We start from the raw sequence: 13,085 nt of genomic DNA, 5'->3' as shown, positions 1-13,085 counted from the left end.
AAAAACAACAAAATAAAACCAGGTTTTGTTACATGTGTTTAATATAGGAATATGTGAGTAATTTCAAAACGAAAGTGAGAATAGTCCTAAAGTTAGGGAATCATTTTCACAGTCATGCATATCAACCCAGGTTAAATTGTACCAAGAAACAAGCTGGAATCTCTTGCAGTCTTCAGAGCACAGACACGAAGTAGCGAATGGTTCAAGCGCCTTCTTGATACATAACCCTTCACCACTATAACGAGTTTTATGAAAAAAAAATGGGGTTTTTTTGTGAATTTTAATGAGTAGCAGAAAATGGAGGCTAGTAACTGAGTTAATGGGCTGTGTGGCTATGAAACAGTAATGCTGTCATGGCTTGAAACTTGTTTTCTCTGACTCAGGCTGAAAAGGAAGTTCTTCAGACTAGGTACAGATTTATTTTAAGGGGTGGCACCTTGGTTAATCTGAGTCATGTTTGGTCAGTGGCTGGATAGAGTCCTTCTTGTTATGAAAAAAACCCTGATTTTTCTCTTTGTGAAATAATGTTAATTTGGATTTCCCATTTTTATAACAGGGGAAAACAAAAATTACACTGGCCAGTGGGACACTCTGTCCAGGATCCTTAATGTGCATTGAGTGTCAGCAACAATTGCTGAAAGACACTTCTGCTCCCACCACCACTCCCTGTCCTGTCTTATTTGCTTTTCACCTTATTAAAGTCCAAGTGGCAGATGCAGTATTACCTCTGTGATGTGCACAGGAGTTAGGACACACACTAACCTGTCCCAGAGTCTTGCTTTATTGATTTACTCCATTATTATCATTATCTACTTACTTTCATTCATGGTAACCTCAAGACAAGTCAAGACAAAATGCAAATCAAAGCATTACATATGATAGACAGAGTAGCCAGCATAGTTAAAAGTGCTTTTAAGAATAACGCTGAAGAAATGGAAGAAAATCTATAGCTGACCTACAAAGAAAGGCTTCCCCTTCTAGCATCTGGCTGGCTGGTACTCTTTCATCTGACTGGTATCTAGAGTTTCAGGCCATGCACATGCATTCCCTCTTATTATTGTGGAATATGCTCAGAGCACCAGCTGGTCTTGCCTTTGCAGTTTACTACCTCTACAAACGTTTAATCTTTCTCCCTGAAATTCATTCTGCTCCCTCAGTAAGTAAGAAATAGTGTGACCAATACCTTAAAGGTGTCTTTCACTGTAACAAATGTTCTCTATTTGTATATTAGAAATGTGCATTCTGCAGTCATTTAAAAAGGACAATTATGAACTGTACTAACTCCCAAATCACAGTTCTTATTAACCAAAATCATAGTACTCAAACATCTCACTTTCACAGTAAATTAAGTTTTATGCCCATTTACTATCACCCACAATCCACATCTCCACTTCTTTAAAAGGGAGAACTCTTGCTTTCTGTAAAATCCCAGAAGTACCTAAAAGCCTGACATGCTTTTTAAACATATGTGTACAGAGGATGATGTTGGTACTTTACCTGCAGGATTCAAGAAAATTAAGGGCTCTGAAGAAACATTTCTAAAAGTATATTGATCGTTCTGCCATATGAACACTATAGAAAAATCTACATCTACACCCCTATTTTTTGGAAGAGTTATTTTAAATTATAAAAAATAAATTATGCCAAAATTTGAAAGAAAATGTTTTAACTCTCTTTTCTTTGCTTTCTAAACTCAGTGTACAAATGCTCCATTTTTTCTCTCTGATGTTATCAATTTAAACTATAATTTACTTATTAAATTTTGATTAATCTTTATCATTTTGCAAGGAACAGTAACTCAGAGCATAAACTTGATAAGTCATTTCCTATTTCAGTTGAGAGGTGGCTTGTAAATAAGGATAATGCCATGGTGTCATGTTTTGGGCAGAAAGCTGCAGTGAATTAAGATGAATTTCTTCACAGAAAGAGTGATTAGACATTGGAATGGGCTACTTAGGAAGCTGGTGGAGTCAGCATCCCTGGAGGTGCTCAAGGGAAGACTGGACATGCCATGGTCTCATTGACATGCTGGTGTTCAGTCATGGGTTGGACTCGATGAGCTCAGAACTCTTTTCCAACCTCATTGATTTTGTGATTCTGTAAATGCTTGTGATGAGAGTGTAAGAATAGTCTGCAAAATAGGGAAAAGACTGATCTTCCCTAAAGATTACTCTGTGCCCTTGAGTTATTGTGGCTAAAGACTTCCTGAGTTCAATACTGTAACAGTTAAGTTACCTGATATTGTTTTATGTGATATATATGTTTTTATATATTTTTTTTTCATACTTTAATTGACACAGTGTTACAGTATTCTGACTTTCATAGAAAAGTTCTTTTTTCCTTCCCTTCTCAGGGACTAGTTGAGGCTGAGTAACCTGTAGTTCTCCACATTCTCCTTACTGCCCTTCTTGAACACAGGACTGCTTTGGGTTTTTTTCTTCTATGTTTCAAGAAACTTCCCAGATCACCATGGCTTTTGAAAAACTGTTGAGAGTGACCTTATAATCACATTGACCTACTGAGAAACTTAGTGAGGAGGAGAGGAGAGAGAGGAGAGGAGAGGAGAGGAGAGGAGAGGAGAGGAGAGGAGAGGAGAGGAGAGGAGAGGAGAGGAGAGGAGAGGAGAGGAGAGGAGAGGAGAGGAGAGGAGAGGAGAGGAGAGGAGAGGAGAGGAGAGGAGAGGAGAGGAGAGGAGAGGAGAGGAGAGGAGAGGAGAGGAGAGGAGAGGAGAGGAGAGGAGAGGAGAGGAGAGGAGAGGAGAGGAGAGGAGAGGAGAGGAGAGGAGAGGAGAGGAGAGGAGAGGAGAGGAGAGGAGAGGAGAGGAGAGGAGAGGAGAGGAGAGGAGAGGAGAGGAGAGGAGAGGAGAGGAGAGGAGAGGAGAGGAGAGGAGAGGAGAGGAGAGGAATTCACCTGCCAGTGGTCTGTGGATGAGTAGCTGATGAATGTGTTCTGGCAGCAGAATTTTGGAAGGTTGGAGAGCTTGTGTAATTCTGGAAACAATTCAAAAGCATGGCTGATAGTGGTCCTTTGGAAAGCCCCCTGGAAACATGGTTGAACTACTGTAAATACTGCCTTTATCTCTCTCCTTCTAGTTTACCTCCCTTTTTGTAACAAATGACGGAGAAACTCTGTGGGTCAAATGGCCACCTATACAATGAGGAAAGGTACAACTGGAAATCAGGATACTCAGGCATGGTCAGCCAACCGTAAAATTCCTTCTTGGAGGATTTCCAGAAGTTATCAGGCTTTAGCTCGCATACAATACCCAGCCATGAGAGCATTTCTAACAGAACTGAATCTGGTTTACTTGGTGATGGTGAGGGCAAGGAGTGTTTACAGTGCTTTGTCTGAACATGGGAGTTATGGGAGAATTGTGTCTCAGGGCAGGGCTGATCTTCCACAACTGAACCACGTGTCTAACCAGCTCCTGAGCCCTCATTCTCTTAGAATGAAATGCTAGAAATGCTGTTTCACAAGCTCCTGCACAATATTGTTAAATATACAATGACTTGAAATATTGTTCTTCCCTTGCCATCACCAAGAGAGAAAAATGCCAGAAAAGTCAGGGAGAAGCTGCAAAAATCAGAGCCTGGGGCTTTTTCTGTGGAGGTGGAAAACTACATCTTGAGAGCATTATTCCACTGAGTGGTTTTGCTGCACTGTGGGGATCTGCCCCGAAGGAATCTGTGATCCCTGAGCAAAATTTGCCTTTTCCATGCTGATTTGTGACTCAGTGTAAACTACAGCCTTACTGTGCAGTCACATGATCTTAATGATCTTAATCCTTTCACCTTTTTTTTTTTTCCTTCCTTCCTTTAACAGTGCTAACTGTTGTTTGTTTTCGTATTAATTGTAACAGTTCTGATGTGAGGCTCTAGTCTTGCTCAGAGATGTACTGAGAAAACAAGTTCATTTTAATGCTATATCTCTACTTACAGACACATGTTCTGGAGCAAGACATAATAACAGATGTTTTTTGAAGCCATTGGAGGCTGGTCTTCTACTTTCTTAGCTTAATTTTAAAAATAGGATTAATGAGCCTTAAAGCATGAATTTAACAAAACCCAAATTCGGATGAAAGGGAAATGCCTTTCAAGATTTCTTAGCTTGCAAACGAACCTGATTCAATCTGAGACTGTGTACTGAATGGTGTTATTTTCTTCTCATTAATTTCCTTCTCACTCTTTCTGTCTTTCTTCTTCTCCGTATAGGAGGAAGACAAAAATGAGGGGTTTATTGCATGGCAGCAGGGCAATCTCAGACTGGCCATCCAGCTTTTTGTGTCTTGGAGTTTCTCCATTAGCATCAGATGATGCTGGGGATGCTTTTGGTTGCTTACTAGAGAAGCAGCTGTGCAAGACCCTGCATCCCCGAACAGGAGCTCAGACACTGAAGCTGGGTTTCCCACTTTCTCTGTTCTCTTGCAGATTAAAGAGATACTGTGTTTTTTCAGTGCAGCCTATGCAGTTGATTTATATTTATACAGCCCTGGTTCCAATAGTGTTATCACTTTATTTGTCAATTAATTTTTCTGTGTACATATACTATATGGGACAAGATTGATTTATTCATGTTAATCTAAGAGTAAACCATGACCCATTTTATTTGCAGCATGGTTAGCTGTGGTATTCATGGCAGCTCCTCTGAATATTTTTGATGAGGTCTTTAAGTATGTGTAATGCTGAAAACACATTCCCATTCAGTAGGTCTCATGTAAGACGTTAAGCCCAACAGGGCAAACAGCTCCTAGAAAAATTCCATAAACATTAAGCATATTTATGTCATAGCATTAAGCTTGGTCAATTTGAACCTTACTGTATTGTGGTATAAGAGGCATCTTGTTTGCTTTTATTTACCTTCTCACTAGTAAATGTATTTTGGTTAACCACAATGGCAAGCCTAGGCAAGACATTTGTGTCAACAGATCCTTCTTCTCAACAAAGTAACATTCTTAGTTTCTAGGGCAGCAGACTGGATTCTGAGTAATAAGGTCTTTATAAGTCCTGTTGTAAATCTGAAACCATAAACATGTCTACTTTTCTATTAAACCTGCTGCTGTGTTTGAGGCACAATAAGTTCTCTTTAAAATTTGATGGTAGCAAGCATGTTGGTTTTCCAGTTTTGATTGCTGTTGATTTAACATTTGCCAGCACCTCCTGCCAAGCTGTTGACCTAAGTCATGGTCCCTGGTGATGTCATTAACAGTGCCGAGAATTTAGTACTCAATGGTACCTGCTGGTAAGCAGAAAAATGTTTTATACATCCCCTGTTTTGTTGCAGGCGTGTTTGGGAACAGTAGCAAGAAAGTGTTTCTTTCCACAGCTGACCTCTAAGTGGTTGTTTTTTGATAATAGATTCAACAAAGATTTGTGCCTGGTGAAGTTTTAATTGGGACATTTATTTGGTTTTTATAATACAGAGTTTAAAATACAGCTTGAACACCACCAACAATAAAAATGTTTTCTGAAACATCTCTTGCATTCTTCAGCTGCTGCAGGGTACTTCCCTCCTACTGGGGACAACAGAGCTGTTCCCATGAGCAAAGTCTATTCACATTGGCAAAATCAACAGGCCCAGTGCCCTTGCTGTATTCTTTCCCCTTGGGATGTATTAGGAGTTGTATGGTGAATTATTTCTTCTGAACACTTAAAATAGCTGTGCCTCATTTATTGTGCTGTAGAGAATGATACAGGATCACACCCTTGACTGTTTGGGGTGTTCCTGTCAGTTTCGTGGGCTCCTGGAGGCTGCAGGAATCTGCTCAGCTGGAAGCAGTGTTTAGGATCCAGGTCTCACATAGAAATGAAAATCATATATGCACTTTGATATTCAAAGCTTACTGTAACAGTTAAGTTAGAAACAGGAAGGAAGCATAATATTGCCTATGCTCCTCTATTATTTCTATCCTCACCTCAATGCCAACAGTTGGGATGCAAATTCGTGCATTTTTAAAGGTGCCATCACGTCACATAGCAAACAGGATTTTTCTATTTCAACATGTGTAAATGAAGGTTGGAACTGATCCAAGTTCCTTAATCTCTGTGGACAGCTGCAACTGCAAAACCAAAAATTAGTGTGTCCTGGGGAGGCCTCACATTTTCTTGAGTATTTTTCTAAAACTAAATCAAGAGGTAACACATTCCATCTAAACCATGGTTAAGTGCCTCCATGGTGCTTGGAAAATACACTCCCTACACTCCCAAACTCCTGGGTATTTTTCCAGTTTCTGTATAATCAGTTTGCATACTATTTCTCATGCATCAGGTTTCATGGTTTCCCTAGACAGTGTGAATATGGTTATGTGACAATTTTAAGGTCTCACTTTCACACAAGACATCTTCTTAAAAACATTTGCTGAAAGCAGTAGAAGGCAAACTAGGAGAAATTACCCTGGGAAACAAGCAGAGTAAAACATTAAGAGAAGAATCCTTTCTGAATGTACCATCTTCTTAAATTTTAAACTACACTCTCAATAAATAAGAATGCTCAAAAGGTTTAATAAATGTATATTGTGCATTCATATGCATATTTAAATGTATTTGCATATGCATAAGTGTATACGGTATGTATATCTCACCTCCTGTTCTTCAAAATATTCCTAAATCTTAATGTAAACTTGATTTCTTTGTGGAGATCTGTTCCAAATGGTTACTTCAGTTTGACAGGTTTCACAAGGTAAACTTCTCAGCAAAAGACAGGAAAGGAGCATATTCTTGGTGAGATTTGTCTGTTTCTGACCATTTTGAAGGAACTGCAGGAACTGCAGCTTTTTGGGACAGCTTGGGAAGGTCCTTTGTTCAAAGGACATGTGAATTTCAGTCCTTTGACCTGAAGTTTAAAACAGGACTTAACAATAAAGCTCCATGCTGTCACACCTGTCTCACACCCTTACCTTCTAGATCAGGAACCTAGGTGCTTTTGCTAAACTGAAATTCTTGAGGACCAGAGTTTTTCTGCCAAAATCTAATTCAAACCTGCCCCAAAATACATTTGTGTATATTTTATATTCCACACATGGAATATTTGTGTGTCTAGGATCTGTATCAGTCATGTCTGAGCTAAGCCTGCAGAACCAAGGTCAGGAAACTTACCTGGATGGTCCTTCCTGCCTATTTATAAGTGAAGGACAGAGTGCTCATCTGCCCCAGCACTGGCTGATTGGACTGCAAGGTCTTCTTTGCTTTCAGATTTGGGGAGGCAGAATTTCAAAAATAGGAAGGAAAAATCACAGATACTAAAATACATTAATAAAGAATCATTAAAATCACATAAAAACAGAATAAGGGAGATGTTTGCAGTTGAAACTAATGCCCTTTCTCCCTCTTTAGCTATCTTTGTACTTTTCTTCTCCACTGCAAGCCTTAACAGTGCCAAGGTGCTCTTTCAAGGGCACTTTCCCTTCAAGGGTATGTGCATTCATGAGCCTTAAAGCTCTTTAGGTGGCAAAGTGTGACAACTGGGATGGCTTGGACCAGTAGATATGGGACTTCAGTAAAACAGTACACGGGAAGAAGAGAAATGCATGAAGAGAAGCTAAATGGCAAAAATAACTTTAAAATCCTTAGTAAATAAGCATAATATGGACAAAGGGACATGCTGAAGCATGAGGCTGGTGGAAGACAATAGGATAAGAGCAGAAAGCACAGCAAAATCAAAAAGACAAATTAGCTCACAAAATTCTGACTGAATAGAAAGAACTCTTAAAGTAACTTGTCAAACATGATAAAAAAATGAATGGGTATTTGGGCTGGTATTTTACCTAAGGCAGCAAAATGCCAGGAGCAATTCTGACTCATGTGTCTGTGAGTAAATTCTTCATCAGATAGCTGCTAGAACAAGAACTATTTAACGTGAAAATATACTTTTGTGCTGATCTAAACAAATTGAAAACATTTTCATTTGTTTTTCATGAGCAACACAGATGTTGTTTGGCAACTTCCATACAAAACACCACAGATAAAAACCGTAACAGCACGGCGGAAATGGATGAAGTCTATTTTCTTAGCAGAACCAAAGATCTCCAAAGTATTTTATGCTTTTTGCTGGGGAATGAAAGAGATCAAATGAGTCTGGGGTCTCTGTGTTTGTGTAGTTTCATGCATCTCACATGGAAACAAAAGAAAAACCGCTGGAGGTTTCTCCCTCATGCTGCAAAATCCAGTAAGCAGGATATTACATTCTTTTAAACCCATGGAGCAGTTTAAATTTATTTAGTTTTACTGCATATGTACTTTCTGCAGAAGTAAACTGGTAACAGAAAGGCTAATATTGGAGTTCGCAATGCATGTGCAAGCTGCATAGAAACTTCCAATTTTTGATAGCTAGATGCTGTCAAAAAGTCCTTATAGTCCTTATACCAAGAACTTGGTTTCTACAAGGATTTGGAGAGTTTAGATTTACCAATCATGCTGTTTGTCCACCCAGAGTGTAAATTGCATGTCATTAGCCACAAGTTAATTTTTGAGTGAAATTGCCTCTAACGCCTGGCTTTCTGCTCCCTGGCACATGTACTCTCAATAAACCTGCAGTGGATAACGTGGCAGTAAGTTGCTGCATTACGTGGTTGAAGACCAGCCCTTTCTGTGACTGGAGACTATTTCATTAGCCATAACTACTTCTTTTTAATATCTCACTAAATAATTCATGTGATTTTTCGGCCTCTTCGCCATTTAAGTTTTTGAATACTGTACTAACAGACAATGAATGTCTCCCTTTAGATATCTCATAGCCAAGTTATATATATATATTTAGCTGCTTTATCTTTCCTCATAAATCCAGTCATTTAATAATTGTTTTGTTTTTATCTGAGTCTTTTCCAATTTGGCACTATTAGCCTTATAGCAAGTTGCTCAAAACCAAAAGTATTTTTAGTGATGGTCTCACCAGAACCCTACAGACAGGGTTATACAACCTCTCTTCCCTATGACCTAGTGCCCTGTAGCTTGTAAATAAGGTTTTGTTTCTACTATATTGCACTGAAAAGTCATATTAAGTATCTTATGTCTGTCTCTTTCAGGATCTTTTTTCCATGGCAACTCTATTTCTTTCTTCCTACATGTTTCTCCTTTTGTACTCATTTGGCAGTAATCCCCAGAATTGTTTGCAATGTATGTTTCTGGTTATAATAGCAGAATGATGCCTTATGATAATAAAAGATTAAAAGATGCCTTATGATAGTTAAAAACTAGAGAATTCTGTGTTTACTTTCCAGCTCTGTGGAAAATGAGGCAATATAACTCTTTGTGACTAAACAGTGCTGTGAGCCTACCTGCATTTCACCTCTGCAAAACACCTACATGTGCTGATATTGAGGTTTAAATGCTATTTTAAAAGTCTTGCTTTGTTGTTATGTTTTCAATTCCAGTAAATATTTGAGTAGTATTTTCTGTCCTTTGCAGTACTTACTGCTCTGTATATATCCGGGATTTCATAAAATCTACTTGCATGTACTGGCCAAATAGCTGCCTAAGCTTAGCCGGACTCTAGATAGGTTGATACACAAAACAAAAGGTGTGTTGACAAAGAGAAGAAATCCCCAAATGTCTATATAGTGTCTGAATGTCTGAGCAATTGTTTCTCCGAATAAATGTTTCTGAGAAACACAGACTCACTAGCAACTGGTGCAAAGCAGTACAATTACTCACAGTGTCCTGCAGCTTGCTGGTACTTGAAGCTGGACTTGTAAGCCTTAAAAATGGCACGGTGGGTGAGCTGGCTGTTCCCAGCAACAATTGCCAAAGCATTTGTGCTGGCTTCTATCAAACTGGAAAACATTCCTGCTATTTATTAAGGTACTGTCCTGCCCACGTCAATGAGCTGATATCTGCAGTGTATGTGCATTTCTGGGAGATGAAACTTGGTCACCTAGGAGAAGGCTGAGGTACTCAACAGCTCTTTTACCACAGTCTCCAGCAAAAGCTGCAGCCAGACTGCCTGAGAAGGCAAAGGCAAGGACTGGGAGAATGAAGAACCATTGGCTGTAGGAGTTCAGGTACAAGAACACCTAGGGAACCTGAAGCTACACAAGTCCATGGGGCCTGATGAGAGGCGTTTATGGGTCCTGAGGGAACTGATTGATTAAGTGGCTTTTTTTTGTATTTCCGAAGTCATGGAAGATCCCTCTGACTGGGAAAGGGGAATCATAACCCTCATTTTTGAAAAGGAAAATAAGGAAAACTTGGGGAACTGCAAGCAGGTTAGTCTCACCTCAGTGACTGGAAACATCACAGAGAAGATCCTTCTGGAGACTCTGCTAAGAAACATGGAAAATAGAGAATTGACTGGTGACATCCAGCAAGGCTTCACTAAGAGCAAACTGTGATCTTGTACAACAGGGATGAAGCACTGGTGGATAAGTGAAGAGTAACAGATATCTGTTACCTGAAGATGTGCGAAGTGTTTGACACTGCTTCCCTCAATATCCTGAACTGCAGAGACATGGATTTGGTGGATGGACCATTCGGTGGATAAGGAACTGGCAGGATAACAGCTCAGTATCCAAATGGGGACCAGGGACAAGTGGTGTCCCTCAGGGGTCAGTCTGGGACCAGCACTGTTCAACATCTTTGCTGGTGACAGGGACAGGGGCATCGAGGGCAGCCTCAGCAAGTTCACTGATGGCACTGAGCTGTGTGGTGTGGTCACCACTGTGGAGGGAAGGGAGCCATCCAGAGGGACTGGACAGGCTGGAGAGATGGGGCTGTGACAACCTCATGAAGTTCAGTAAGACCAAGTGCACCTGGACTGGGGAAATGCCAAGCACAAACACAGCCTGGGCATGAACAGCCCCAGAGCAGCCCTGCCCAGAAGGGCTTGGGGGTGCTGTGGGGGAGAGGCTGGACATGCCCTGGCCATGGCACTCCCAGCCCAGAGAGCCAAACGTGTCCTGGGCTGCATCCAGAGCCCCGTGGGCAGCAGGGCAGGGAGGGGATTCTGCCCCTCTGCTCTGCTCTGCTGAGACCCACCTGGAGCACTGCATCCAGAGCTGGGGTCCCTGCACAGGAGGGACAGGGACCTGCTGGAGTGAGCCCAGAGGAGGGACACAAAGATGGTCACAGATCTGGAGCAGCTCTCCTATGAAGACAGGCTGAGGGAACTAGGGTTATTCAGCCTGGAGAAGGGACAATATCTCCCAGTACCTAAAAGGACTACAGGAGAGATGGAGAGAGACTTTATATATGGACATGTAGTGACAGAACAAAGGAAAATGGCTTCAAAATGAAAGAGAGCAGGTTTAGGAAGATATTAGGAAGAAATTCTTTACTGTGAAGGTGGTAAGGAATTGGAACAGGTTGCTAGGAGAAGTTGAGGATGCCCCATCTCTGGAAGGATCTAAGTACAATCTGAATGGCGCTTTGAGCAACGTGATGCAGTGGAAGTGAAGTGTAGTGAATGAGAAGACCCTTCCAACCAAAACCATTCTATGATTCTGTGACAACCCTTGTGAGAAAAAATTAAAATTAATTAATTTTAAAATTGAATCCTTGTAAGAAAAAATTAAATCATGCATAAGTTATACTAAAATCATGAAAAGAAAGAATCTTGATCTCTAGGAAATCTTTCCTTTTCCAGTATTAAATGTTAGTCCTTCCCAAGGTGAATTTTGCTACCAAGTGAAATGAAACCTGCAGATACACATTGATATTCTCAGGAAAAATACAGCAGTTCTCTGCACTGAGGAAGGACCACAGAAAATTTTGTACTGATGTCTTCAGTAAATAACTCTTACTCTATACATCCAGAAGTTTCATCATCAGCATGTCAAGTACCTGCTGCAATGGTTGTTATGCATGTATGAGATGTTCCTGCTGTCAGGCTGGGGAGTTCAGCCACAGACAAGCTGCTGTGGGAGACTCAAGTGGCATATTTGAATTTAAAGTATCCCTGATTTTGTTTATGTCACCCACAGTCAGCATCAGTTACAGTTTCTGCATTTGAACATAGATGTTTTCTTTATCTATATTTATGCTAGTAAAACAATGTTCATGAGTGCAATGATTTATGTGCATCTTAATTTTCTACTTGTCCCAGTAAGCAGGCTCTGGGGAGCTATAGGCAAATGTGAGTAAAAAATTACCTTAAGCCAAGGAGCAAAATATATGGGCACATGAACAGCTGAGTGTACTTGGGCCCCTAATCTAGTGAACCACTGAATTACTATTTTAACCCTCAAAATGGATCCTGTTGCATAACTTTTATGGTGACTATTCAAAAATACTGGATTAAATACACACCTCACATCCAAAAAAGCCATAAAACAAGGTTCACTAAACATTTAAGGATGCTGTGATACTTAACTTCTGCTCATGCATGTGTTAAAGAAATACCCTGAAGTCTCAAATAATGAGATGAGTGATAATCTGTCTTTTCGTGGAAAATCAGGGGGAAAATCTCTATTGTAGTCTTAGGAAATTTTTCTTTCATTATCTGTGGGCTTGCACCGAGAATGTCTCTGTAAGATCTTCTGTCTAACCAAGGCTCACTGGCACAATGGCACAAGGTTTTAATTTGCTCAGAAGTTAAGTTGGCAGCTGTCAAAGGAAGAGACACTTACCTGTCTGAACCAATCCCTGCTTTTGACATGTGGCGTGGGCTCTTGCTTCATTTGGAAACACCACAAATGCTGTGTTTTGTAACTGACAGCCTAATTACTCTCTACTGATTAGCGTTTGGCATAGCAGACTATCTCTTGGATCACTTTAGCTGGTAACACTTTGCATGACCATTTCATAACTTAAGATCACATAAAATGGAAAGCTAAATTAATTCACAGGCATGAATGGACCTGAAGGGTTTTACCTTGGCTACGTTTTTCCAGCTGGTTATCCATTCCCAGTAACTCTTGTTAGAGCACATGCACATACTTTGGAAAACAGAAGTTATATCACCATCATCGCAAAAAACTTAAATGTCTGTGCCTACAGTGCATGACAAGTTTTAGGTAGGCAAAAAGCCTCCTCCTTCCCACTTAGCCTTAAAAATGCGTTTTTGTTTTAAATTGTGTACCTCCTTCAGCAGTCACAGAGGTGCCAGGAGCCCGGCTTTGGCTGGGGTGGGTTTTCCTTCTATGGTTTTCTGGAGCCCTG

Source organism: Sturnus vulgaris, chromosome Z (assembly GCF_052056855.1).
Source record: "Sturnus vulgaris isolate bStuVul1 chromosome Z, bStuVul1.hap1, whole genome shotgun sequence".
In the NCBI taxonomy this organism is placed as follows: Eukaryota; Metazoa; Chordata; class Aves; order Passeriformes; family Sturnidae; genus Sturnus; species Sturnus vulgaris.
The sequence above is the reverse complement of the archived record's forward strand: the minus strand, read 5'-3'. Positions refer to the sequence as shown.